A 14,289-nucleotide genomic window follows, 5' to 3' on the forward strand; every position below is an offset into this window, starting at 1 on the left:
TACTATAATTATAAAACATGACAATTTCTACGTGACAATATTAAGAGAAAATATATCTACATGACAATATTAAGAGAAAATATGCCTACTTTATATATATATATATATATAATAGATAGATATGGGAAAAAAAAACTTACCTATACATAGGTTATTACAAAAACAACTTTATTACAAAAACACTTATTTTATATGTGAATCATATTATACATATTGTATTTTGAACCTGAATTAGATGTAAACAAGAATATATATATATATAAAATAAGTTTGGGCTTAATACTTAGATTGTGAACTCAACATACAAATATGTGAGATTTATATATTTAATAGATAAATCTCACTATACATTTTGTGTCTACTGAATTTCAGCAAAAAAAAAAATCTAATAATATTGGAAAAAAAAAACCTTCGAACATCAATAAAAATAATTAATTAATCTCTCAAAGCTAAGGGGTTGAGGTTCTATCCAGTAATATTGAAATAATTTTTAGAGTTATTTCACGAGCTTGAACTTCAATTGAAGCTGAATTTTAAAAATAAAAGTTTTAATAACTATATTTTATTTATTTACTCTTATGTTTAATAGATACCCATAAAAATTTATATTTTTCAATGGATATATATACCTTATTCAATTATATATTTTTTATGAGTTAAATACTTTCTTTTCAAAAAAAAAAAATGTATTAGAAGAGAAAAATATATCACAACCTAAATTATGTATTAATTTATTGTAAGAGTACATCGCAGTTAATAATTATAGACTTTTTTTTTTAATTTTTTTTACAATTAGATATTCTTGAGGTAGCTTTTCACTAAAAAAACAGGATGCCAGCGACGGAAAATTCCATCGCTGATACTCTTTTTTTTGTCACTAAAGGTTTCAGTGACGGATTTCTGACGTACAACAGCCTGTCTTTGATACCCTCGTCATTAATTTTTTTGATGGAAATTTGTTGCCGTCACTAAAGTTAGCAATGGAATTACTAACACCATGTCACCGTTGCTATTATTACTGACGATTAAAGACTATCAGTAATTCCATTGGTATACAACAATGACCATCGAACAATTTGCCGTCAGCAATCCCATCACTAAAACGCTGTCATAAAATTTGTAACTAATCCATCAAAAAACTGTCATTAATTCATTGCTAATTTATTAAAAATTTTATTTATTTTTTAACATAATCTGTCACAAATCTGTTGCAACCCTTACATTATCTATCATTAATTTTTTTTTTAAATATCTTTTATTATTCCTAAAAATTTATTGTGACAATCCATGAATAAATACAATAAGCCAATTACAATATTCTTAATCAACATAATTAAAATGTATATAATAATAAAGTTAATAAAATCCATAAAAATACCTAATATAGATTAAAAATGTGAAATGAAATACGATCCCATCCATAAAAAGTACTATAATTTCATACATAATAAGATCTCTAAATTCAAAGATAAATAACGTAATCAATGAACTGGATCATCTTGTGAAGTTGTAAAGCCTGAAGTGGTTGGCTGTGAAGATGCTACAGGATGAGTCCCATATGTGGACATAAACTCCTTTCGCACCTCCACCATTATCTTAGCCCTCATTTTGGCTTGAATTTCTTCTATCATTTGCCTCATTCTAGTTTGATTTTCTTCTAACAACTGTTGAACTTGCTCCATGGGTATCACACGCTAAGAAGACTCAGGATGAGCTAATGTGCACAAGTAAAAGGTAGATGATCTGGGAAGTTAAGACTTTCCAATCTCAGAATATCCAAAACCATAGACTCTACTCTTATTAAGGCACTAGATACCTCACATAGTCACAGATAGAAAGCAACATACTTTGTATTGTATTGATAGCTAAAATATATACAACGGTACAAATAGAGTTTGTTAAGGATAAGAGTATACAAGTTATCATTAGCTGGTTGTTATACAAGATATATACAGATAAGGATCTGCTATCATGCCCTCGCAATTCTAAGCAGGAGAGGTTAGAATTGTTAATTTGTCCCGAAGATGTTAGAAGTATGGCTGAGAGACTGCTTAGGTGAATGTATCAGCAAGCTGATCTTTTGTTGATATGTAGTGAACATGAAGCTCCTTCTTTGACACCTTATCCCGGACAAAATGAAAGTCCACTTCAATGTGCTTCATACATGCATGGAAGAGTGGATTTGCTATTAAGCAAGTGGCTCCAATGTTGTTGCCCCAAAGCTTAGGAATAGTGAGAGGGATGATAGCTAGCTCTGGAAGAAGTGATTGCACCATGTAAGCTTAGTCACAATAACTGCTAGAGAATGATATTCTACCTCAGTTGAGGACTTAGCAAATGTGGATTGCTTTTTCGTGCCTAGGAGATGAGATTCTGCTCTATATAGATTGCGAAGCTTGTTGTTGATTTATGATCGTCAACGCTACAGGCCCAATTACCGTCGGTGTAAGCATGGAAGTCAAAATTAGGAGACTTAGAAATGTGCAGGCCATGGTTCTGAGTAAGCTTAAGATAGCACAAAATTTTGTTCACAACAGTTCAATGTTGCTCAAGTGGATGATGGAAAATTAGGAGACCCAGTAGACAACATAGCAAATGTCGGGGCGAGTAATAGAAAGGTATTGAAGACCATCAACTACTGTTCTACATAAAGTGGGGTCTTTAGTTGGTGATCCATGCATGGAACTTAGTTTCTTACCTGATGATGTGGGAGTGGAGATGCCATTAGCATCTTACATGTGGGCTTTAGTTAACAAATCCTGAATATATTTTGACTGCTTGAGAAGAAGACTAGTGTTGGTGGAAGTCATTTTGACACCAAGAAAATAATAAGGACCCAAGATCTTTAATCATAAACTCTGCTTGAAGGCTTCTAATAACATCTTGTAAATGATTATTATTGCTAACTGTCAACAATATATTGTCAACATAAATTAAACAGAAAGCATGGGTGCTACCTTGATGATAATAAAATGGTGAACAGTCAGCATAGGAAGCTTGGAAGCCAATATAGAGTAAACTGATGAGAGCCAAAACCATTGTTTGGGTGCCTGATGAAGGCCATAAAGAGAATGTCTTAGTTTACAAGCATAAGTAGATTTGTCAGGATCCATAAAACCTGGTGGTTGATCCATGTAAACTGTGTCTTTGCGAGTCCCATAAAGGAAAGCATTAGAAACATCCAACTGCTTAATAGTCCATGCTTTGGATACTGCAAAGGAAAGAATAATCCAAATTGTCATTGTTTTGACAATGGGTGAGAATGTTTCAACAAAGTCAATTCCCAATCGCTAATGAAAGCCCTTTGTTTATAGCAATCAGTGGACCCATCGGGTTTTTCCTTAATCTAAAATACCCATTTACAGTTTTTTTTTTTTTTTTTTTGGGGTGGGGCGCCAATTTACTGTAAGGCATTGATTTCTTGCTCCATGGCTTCTCGCCATTCTTTATGCTGTCCAGCCTTAGAGTAACAAGTCGGTATGTGGGAGGAAGAGGCAATGTAAATTTTAGGCTTAAGGCTTCCTATTTGGGCTCTAGTAGTCATAGGATGAGTCCTCAAAGGCTGAGATGGTTCATCGTGGGATGTAGTGAAATTACTAACTAGAGATAGACCATCACTTATTAGTGGGCTAGTGGTATGATCATGAGATAGGCTTATGGTAACAATAGCGGTTGGGTTTTGTGATTTTGTAGTGTTGGATGGACTTATGGCATATAGTGGGGCTGATGTAGATAATTCTTGGTGGACTATGTGATGGACATGGTGATGATGAAATGGACTTTAATGGTGTTAGACTCGGTATGATGTCCCAAAATATGTCCAAGAGGGGAGTGAATTGGACTTTAAAAATAATTTTCGGTTCTTGCTCAAAACCTTTGAAAATTGCAGCTAGGTTCAACTCAATTGACTAATGTGAAATATGAACAATACAGCTCTATTGACAAGTTGATTCAAAGTTAGGCTATATACAATCAGTATACTGATCTAATAAATTTTATAATCATTCAATAGAGATATCAGTAATCTGGATAAGTTTTTAACACAACAACCAGAGCAGTATACTAGATATACTAACTGACAGCAGATCAAACAGCAAGCAGATTAAATCAGATATAAGCAGATTTAGCAGTAAACTGATTTTCTCAGATTGCAGCAAGATTACCAGCAAATGGCCTCAACTTTCATATCAGCAAAATCATATCAATCATAAAGTTAAATTGCATAAATGTAAAGAGCAAGGGTTGAGAGAATGAACACTGAAATTTTTATAGTGGTTCGGCTCAACTAGCCTACATCCACTCTCCCAAAGATCCCACTTTGAGTTTTCACTTCACTATTCTTCTCTTTTAAAGGCAAGAGACAAAAGCCCTTTACAAATCTTCTCACCAAAACTTTTACAAGTAGCTTCACACTTCTACCAAGTGTTATCTCAAACACTTTATCACAATCAAGCTTCAATAGGTGCTTGAATGACCTCTCATAAATGATAACAATGTGTTTAAAACTCACTCTCACTCAATACAACAGAATCTATAAAGAAGAGTTGAGTAAATAAGCCAATGATGAGCAATAAAACACTTTGAGCACTTTGAATGAAAGCTTTTATGATTTTGAACAGTGGAGAGACTTTTATTAAGTGCAAAATGGCCAAAGGTGGGTGTATTTATAGCTTTGGAATGTTTTTTACCGTTGGAGAACTCATTTGAACGTTACAGATACGAATTTCAAGAAAATAGCCGTTATTTTGTTATTTTCTGCGATGTTGTGCAGAGTTGAGACAGTTAGCATACTTGAGAAAATAGCAAACCAGTTAGCATACTAAAATAAGTAGCAAACCAGTTAGCATACCAGGAAAACTTTTCTGCATAACTTTCAAAACTATAAAACTTTACACCAAATCATAATCAAATACTTTTAGGCCAATAATGATTTTTAAAGGAAAATCTTTTGAGGGATTGAAAATAAGTATCATTGACTTCTACTCCTCAATTCTTTTCACAAGCAATCCTAATAATAAAACTTAACTTCTAAACTATATGTACCTTCAATTCTGATTTTCAATGCAGCCTTAGAAGGTAGCCTTTTCTCCTTTTAGCTCCTTTGATTCGTCCTGTGTTATCTTTAGAATATCATCCTTTCTTCAGAAGCACGAATCCATCATAAAATCCTTGTGTCTTTTCCTTTTGTTCTTTTGAGAAGCACAACACTTAAAACAATGTTAGTTTGATTCTAGTTGAGTTTTGGTATCATCAAAATCTATGCTCCTTTGAGCTTGTGGGGTCAACACGATAGTTGAGTTAGTCCAAGAATGCCTTTGGAAGTGAATTGGTCCAAATTAGTAGGATGTGGTAGAATTAAGATAATCCAATTTGTATGGCAGGACCTATTCATAAAATAATACATGGTGTGAGATAAATATTTTTCCAGTAGAAATATCCAAGCAATGATACCCCTTGTGTAGATACTGTAACACAAGAAAATGCATTTATTTGATTTTAGGGCTAACTTATGGTGTGCATAAGGTTTGAGCCAGGATAATATAAACATCCAAAAACCCAAAGATCATTATAATTAGGGGTACTATGATATAGAATTTCAAAAGGTGTGAGAGGCTTGGTATGAACAGAAGGTATTTGATTTATAGTGTAAACTGCAATTTCAAAAGCAAATGTCCACTATTTATATGAAACAGATGCAAGATGCAATAAAGCACGCCTTGTCTCAACACTGTGCTTGTGTTTTCGTTCAACACAACCATTTTATTTGGGTGTGTAAGGACAAGATACTCATTGAGTGATACCATTATCAAGAAGGTGTGTTACTAATGCTTGGAATTCGCCCCACCCCCACCCCCCAACCCCATAATATAAACATCCAAAAACCCAAAGATCATTATAATATGGGGTACTATGATATAGAATTTCAAAAGGTGTGAGAGGCTTGGTATGAATAGAAGGTATTTGATTTATAGTGTAAACTGCAATTTCAAAAGCAAATGTCCAGTATTTATATGAAACAGATGTAACATGTAATAAAAGCACGCCTTGTCTAAACACTGTGCTTGTGTTTTCATTCAAGACAACCATTTTATTTGGGTGTGTAAGGACAAGATACTTATTGAGTGATACCATTATCGTAAAGGTGTGTTACTAATGCTTGAATTCACCCCCGACCACCACCGCACTTCGCCCGCCTCCCCACCAACCCATAATATAAACGTCCAAAAACCCAAATATCATTATAATTTGGGGTACTATGATATAGAATTTCAAAAGGTGTGAGAGGCTTGGTATGAACAGAAGGTATTTGATTTATAGTGTAAACTGCAATTTCAAAAGCAAATGTCCAGTATTTATATGAAACAGATGCAAGATGCAATAAAGCACGCCTTGTCTCAACACTGTGCTTGTGTTTTCATTCAACACAACCATTTTATTCCGGTGTGTAAGGACAAGATACTCATTGAGTGATACCATTATCATGAAGGCATGTTACAAATGCTTGGAATGGTGCGCGATCATCAGCATGACCATCAAGATGGGCATGCCATGTACGAAACTCAATAATATGGCGCTTGTGGTGAAACGAAACAATGTAGGTGAGGCAGCATAGTGTATAGACCTCCATCATTTTGGCCTGTGAACAACACCTGTTTCGTGTGGATATCCTTAACAAGATTGTCCTCTGAAAAAGGAGACTGCAAAACACCAAGCTGATCAGCAATAGTTTTTGAACATTTCGTATACATGTCAATAAAATTAGTGCCCCTGGATAAGTGTTTGAGTTATTTGTGAAGTTGCAACGCCTGGTGCGAGTGCAAGAAGCAAAAATGTGGGGTAATTTATACCAAACATCCTTTACAGATGACAAACCAATGACCTGAGGAAGCAGAGTCTTAGAGATAGAAGAGAGTAGCCAACTCATGACAAGTTGGTCTTGGCGAAGCCAATATGTGGAAGTTGGAGGTGAAGACAAGTTGGATCATTATTGTCCAAAGTACGTGGAGGTGAAGTTGAGGTGTCATCAACGTGAATAGCTAGATTATAACCATGCAGCAATGGTAGCAACTGTGCTCTCCATAATAGGTAATTTGAGGAAGTTAACTTAATAGAGAAAAACTATGTAGGATTCGGAAGAGGAGTTGAGGTGTTATTGGCTACAACGATCTAATTATCTGCCATATTGCTTAGTAGTGAACCATATAGGATCTGATGCCATATAGTCATAATAGAAAGTAGCATACTTTGTATTGTATTGTATTGATAGCTGAAATATATACAATGGCGCAGATAGAGTTTGTTAAGGATAAGAGTATACAAGTTATCATTAGTTGGTTGTTTTACAACATATATATAGATAAGGATTTGCTATCATTATCACTATCACCTCAACCCACTTATCCACATCAAATATAGGCTGCGATTCAGAATTAGACTCATATTTTTCTATAATGGCACTTGAATAATCTCACTAAATAGAAGTGATACAATAATATTTTATTATATATGAATAGCAAACACACTTATGCCTTATAATCCAATACAACTTAATGAAAATGTAAAAGGAATGAAAAAATATTGTGTTGAAATTAATATTTAGAAATTTACTTAAATCGACTTGTCATGATTTTCCATCAATAAATACACCTTTATTTCCCTTTTAGTGTGAGTTGCTTGAAACACTAAAATCCGATTTGGTGGACTACCTAACTTATTTGTCTACAAAATAAAAATGAACATATCATGTAACCAACAAAATATGTGCTTAACATTTATGTAACCAACAATATGCATAACTACAAATAAAATAGTAAATTAATTTTTTTAAAATTATACCAGTCAATCCTCATGTGTGACGCCCTTTACCCGTCTACTGTATAGTTGAGCAAGAAGTGTCACATTCGGTGCCGGAGCACCCTATCTTGTTTTATCATATTTATTGTAAACTTTTGATGTCATTTAAAACATGTATTCTATGTATAGATTTTTTTTTTTATCTTATTTATGTGGAGACCCGGACAGAGCCTCCCCTGTTTTATTAGCATCTGGTGGGTTTCCACTAATCACCTGTTAATATGTCCATATTCATTTCACACATTTCCATATCATATTCTCTTTTATCATATCATTCACAACTATTTATGAGATCTCAAATTGAGGTATCATCTATTGCATTCATATGAAAATTCATAGATAATAATTTACAAGTTTTCATTTCAATCTCAAAGTTTAATTACAAGTCCAAAATGAAACACATCATGACTAGACATAATTAACCAAAATACTAGTCTATACATGGGTCCTACCAAAATACAAAAGACCGGTGAGGTGACTGCCGATGGCGTGATCCGGTCGAGCTCTGTCGCTGCACTCATCGTGCCGCTTGCGGGCTATGCATCGACTAATCTCCAGTACCTACACGATGGAAAACCAACGCGCTAAGCATAACGCTTAGTGGTGCATAATTTATAATAACAATAATTTAACAATTGAAATAATATTTGCAAATCATAATTTCTGGGTCTTTTATATTTTTATTGCTCTTTGGAAGCAATTAACATTATCGGGATCTTTTATGATTACTTATTGTATTTTAAGTCTTAATTAATTTTTATTAGTGCTCAAGAAACCTATAACAAATTATAAAAGCTGGATACACGGGTGTATACTGGTTAGACAGCCATATGTCTATCCAAAGATATCGTCTGTCGTGCACGAGGTCACCGTCGAGCACGAAACTCAGTCGAGCTTGTAAAGCCAGAAATAAAGTAGGCACAATGGTCAGTAGGTAGGCATATAGCCTATAGAACAATCATACCAGACATATATTGTTAGTTCATGATTTGCTTTGTAAGCAGTACTGTAACACCCTCCCTGTACCAACTCTGTACATTCTACTGTTCCGGTGACCAGTGTCGGTCCGGACAGCTAGAACGTCCGGAAAAATATTTAAACTAAAGTGAGGAACCATAATTAACTCAAATATTAATAAGAAAAATTTAGGAAAAATTTTAGAAATAAAATACAACCAAGTTAAATGAGCCGGTGCCCTAGCGATGGGTAACCCAGTGGGAAGTTGCGATTCTCGTAACTAGGAGCCCTAGACCCGGGGGAAAATTCATATAATGATTTTTGGGGCTCCAGAGAAGAGTCATTGAGGTTTCTATGACATTAGAATGCCAAGAAAATGCTTAAAAAAGTTTTTCAATCGGTGCAGACTATTTTGGCTCAATAAGCCAAACGGAGGGCATTTTGGTCATTTCGTCTTCAGAGATGATTTTTTGCCGACTTGTCCAGTTAAGTAAATAATTATTATGACATAAAATATAAATAAATATTGCTAAAAATTTAATAGAAAATGAGTAGAAAAGAAAAAGGAAAGAAAATGGATTTAATGGGAATTTTGACATCATTATGATGTTATTAAAACCCCAATGACCAATCACATTATGACACATGTCCTTAACCCATTTAAAATGAATAAAATGGGCAGAAAATGAAAGAAAAAAAAAGATTCCTTCTTCTTCCCATTTCCAGCCGTGACCCATCTCTCCCTCCATTAAAATTCCTTTCATTTTCTCTCTTCCAAACCTTGAATTCTCACCACTAAACCCTAAGTTCTCTTCATTAAAAATTGTTCTTACCTCTTGGGAAGGTGTTTGGTAGCCAAAAAAATCAAGAAAAGTGAAGTTTAAGCTTAGGAAAAATTATGCTCAAAGAGGTTAGTGTCCAATCTCCTATCTCTTTTACTTAATTCATGTTTATTGGCATGAGATAAGTGGGAAAGTGTAAGAAAAACAAAATAAAACTTATGTATATTCATCCCTACAATTTGGGCAGCCTAGGGATGGTTAGGGTTTGATGAATTTACTTGAAGTAAAGTGTTTATGAGCTGCCATAGCATGAGATGAGTGATTGAACATGTAAGAGTAAGTAAAATGCAAGTGTGATGCATGAATGAACCTTGAAAATGTGGACACTTGAACAACATTAGGGTTTGCTCATGTAATGGTTCATTAACCTTATAATGGTCAATTAGTGACCATTTGAATGTGTATGATGAGGAAATGAAGTGAGTTGAGGCTTGGCATTTGTGTATGGGTGAGCTGCCTTGGCTGACCTGCAGGACTGAGCATGAGTCCAGTAGGTTTGGGTAGCTATAAATGGAGTTGTAGAGGTTCAATTGGTGCAAGGCCAATTGGACATGAAACTAGACACATAATGGCACAACTTTGGTGAAGAAACCCTGCCCAGAAAACCAAACCAAGTTGACCTAAAAATTGCCCTAATCCGGGTGACTTGCATTCTGCCTGGGAAAAATGACCAAATGAACAATATTTATTCATTTGGTCATAACTCAGTGTAGAAAGGTCCAATTGACCTAAAATTTTACCAGCAGCAAGCTGAGATACAGATCTACGACTTTCATGGAGAAACCTAGCTCAAATTTTGACCATAACATGTTCAAAAAGTGACCTGCAGTCACTGCATAAAACATCAGAGATTTGGTCATCCGTAAAACTGAAAGTTTGCAATCCGGCCAGTTATGGTGTTTAGGCCATAACTTGAGCTACAAAACTCCAAATGTAGTAATACAAAAAAAGATATGTAACTAGACACAATAAGGAACAACTTTCATGTTGACAATTTTACCAAATTCCTACTTAAAAAATGACCAATGGAACAGTAAACACAAGGCTTGAAATCTGAAAATTTTGAACAACTAACACTAAGCTTAGAAATGGTATTGGCAACCAATACTAACAACTTTAGAATGCAAAATGTGGTATGTTGGGAGTATTAGAACCAATGTACCTATTATCTATGCAAAAGTCAACATTTTAGTTGACTAATGAAATGAATAGTAACACCTAAACTTAAATTTCAAGAATTGTAAAATTTAAAAGTGTAACATGCCCTAGTACACCTAGCAAGATTGGTATGGATAGGTTGGCATGCCAATAGGGTTCAGTTAGCAGTACTGCACATGGCATTATGCCATTCTGTGATTTTATGGCTTTTAGCCATTCTGACATTATGTTGATACTTGGCCTTGTGCCTAATATTATTACAGCTTATTAGCTGTTCAGTTGCACACCAGGAGATACATATGTGACCAATGGTGTGACGGCCCAAGGTACTTGATACCCAGTGTCGGTTCACCCGTTTATCCAGTCCAGTCGTCCAGTATAGGTTACTTGGGCAACCAAAAATGAAAGTGGATAAATTTAATGCAATTATGAATATAACAAGTACAAAATAAATAAGATTACCAGTAATGATCGAAAATTTGTTTGCATAAGACATCAGGACATGCACTGCATATTTATTTTTTGTTATTTCTTTTATTTTATTATTGGCACTATTAAGCATTATTGATTAGCGCGTTGCTTTTTGCCACGCGTAGGTTTTGGAGAGACTGACCGAGAGCCCAGTAGACCACAGACTGGATGAGACCTTCTGCAGATCTGCATAGTGTCCGTGTCACCTCACTGTCATCAGTGCATTGGTAGGACACTAGGTTTCATTTTGGGTATTTTTTAATTAACTTTTATTTTCTCATATGAAATTGAGACTCATGAAATGTATTTTGTTATCAATGTAAATAGTGGAAATTATGTTTATGATTGAAAAAGTGAATATTTATTTATGATTTGTACATGAATATCCTATGAAATGAATGAATGAGAATTGGAAGTATATTTGAGAAATATTGAGATTTGGTTGATAAAATGGAGTTTGGGATTGATTGAGAATTTTGGAAGTGTTTTTCTCAGGTTTCGAAGAACTGTTTTCTTCATTTTTAGCCGGTACTCTGTCGGATTTTCTATAAAATTTGCGAAACCTCAAATAAATTTATGATTTCAATAAATAACTTCAATGAATGTTATTTCACGAATTATACTTCATAACTATGAAAGAAATAAATTAGGAAGGATAAAAATGATTGAAATAAAATAGGGTGTTTGCATAATCGTGTGACATATCTTACTCAGCTATACTGTAGACGGGTAAGGGGTGTCACAAGTACTGTTATCTGTGGTCCATAATTGGTATACCAATCAATCCATTTATATACATATAAGTCTAGGTATACTATGGGCAATTAAACATTTTTAATTATTTTAATACTATTCACTGTTACTATTTTCTGGTACTGTTCATTGGTACCATTAATTTCATATTAATAGGACATTAGTCCCAATTTACATATTCATATCATTTTTAATATTTAATTATCCTTATGAGTATTTTAATTATCATATATAGCATTTTTCTCATGAACCTTTCTTTTGGTTCATGTTGATGTGTTATCTTTATCTAGGAATTTGACTAGGTTAGGATGTCTATTTAGTCACACTTCCTTCATAACAATTGCTCCTCTATGTTTAAACTTGAATTTCAGTTTTTGAATCGCTGAATTTGAGGTTATATAGCTCAAGTTATGGTCAAAATACCATAACTGATCCCTTTGCCTCTAAGCTATCCAGAATTTACAATTCCTGGTCAATAAAATTTGACTAGTCATTTGATTATTTTATGGTCATTTTTGGACTTAGGTTCCTTCACAAGATATGTTCCTCTATGTCTTAGGGACTCTTAGGTATAATTTCATAATTTTTCAAGCTTGGTATAGTGAGTTATAGTCAATGTATTAACCTGGACTCTCAATCCTATAAAGGCAATAACCAAACTTCAGGGCAGCATGTTTGACCCTCTTTTTAGGTCTTTACACTTAGAATTTAGCAAAGGTGTCTAAATCAATGTTGTAGCCCTAAGTATCATGTTTCTAGTTCATATTGGCACATCTCAAATGGAATTTCCTAGTGGGAGTTATGGCCAAATGAACACATGGGTATCAATTGGCATTCTGGGTTCAACTTAACATTTTTTAGATTTCAATTCCTAATTTTAGCTAATATTTTCCCTAGGATGCAATGGTTTCTAGAGCTTGGTCAAAACATAAAAATTGTTGTGCTATGTCTTATAAAACTTTTTGCACTGGTGTCACTCAATTTGCAACTTTGGAGACCAAGTTATGGCATTTTTGCCAAAACTGGTCAAGCATACCAAAGGAACAGTGTTTTGGTCTATTTCTGGGTTGGCAGTTTTAGTAACCCAAGTTGTGCTAACAATTTGACTTGGTTAAAGGCAAAACTGGGTCAAGTGGTCCTCATGAAAAGTGTAGCCCTATGTCTAAGCTTTCCATTGATGTAAATTTTAGGTCATTTGGACCAGTATAGAGAGAGTTATGACCAAATGAATACTTATTGTTCATTTGGCCATTTTCTGGGTTTCAGTGTTTGGTCATCTGGGTTTGGGCAGAGAAATTTGGGCATGGTGTCCACATAAAAAATGGGCTATTTTGAGTATATTTTCACCTCCAACTGGCCTCATACTAATTAGAGTCACACATTTTCAGTTATGGGTCAATAAACCCACTGGACTCATTAAGTCCAAACATGCAGAAAATTGAACACTCCCAATATCTCAATTCCTTCAACTTCCTTACTTCAATTTGCATGCAATACACTTCTATAACCAACAATCTGAACTCAATAGGTCAATGTCAACATTTTACACAAAGTCCTCAACATTTACACAAACCCTAGTTTTCAAAGTTTCAAATTTACACAAACATTACACCATCAAATTTCCAACCATTTCAACTCATCAAACATTCTCATGGAACCTTTTTTCATCACTTAAAAGCAACAAACCTCAAGTTCCATGGCTGCCAAAAATTAGGGTTCTTCAATTCCTTTTTATTTGTTTTCATTTTCATGGAATACTCACTCATCTCATCATTCGTACAAGATTTAAAGAAGAGAGGGAGTAGTATTTTTGCACTTACCTTGTGATCCAACTTGCAAACTTCAATTTCTCTTCTTCAAATGGGTATCTATGGCTTCCTTATGGAGTGGAGAGGATTTTTAATGAAGGGGACTAGGGGTTTTGGTGGATAAATGAAGAGAAACTCAAGCTCAAAGCTTGAGCAAAAATGGTGGAGGGGAGAGAACAATGGAGACGGCAAGGAGAGAGAGAAGATGAAGATGAAGAAGACTTGTGGTTGGTGAATTTTTGTCTCTTGTGTCTTATATATATTCTATAATTATTGTACTTTAATTTTTTTTTTTTAAATACCATAAGTCTATTTTCTTTCTTTTCTTTTCTTTCCTTTTCTTTTCTTTTCTTTTCTTCTTCTTTCTCTTCTCATTTTCCAAATTCAAATTCATAAATTTAATTTATGTTAATTATTTTATTTCCTAATTTTAATTTGATATTTAG

This window comes from Hevea brasiliensis, chromosome 6 (assembly GCF_030052815.1).
Source record: "Hevea brasiliensis isolate MT/VB/25A 57/8 chromosome 6, ASM3005281v1, whole genome shotgun sequence".
NCBI lineage: Eukaryota > Viridiplantae > Streptophyta > Magnoliopsida > Malpighiales > Euphorbiaceae > Hevea > Hevea brasiliensis.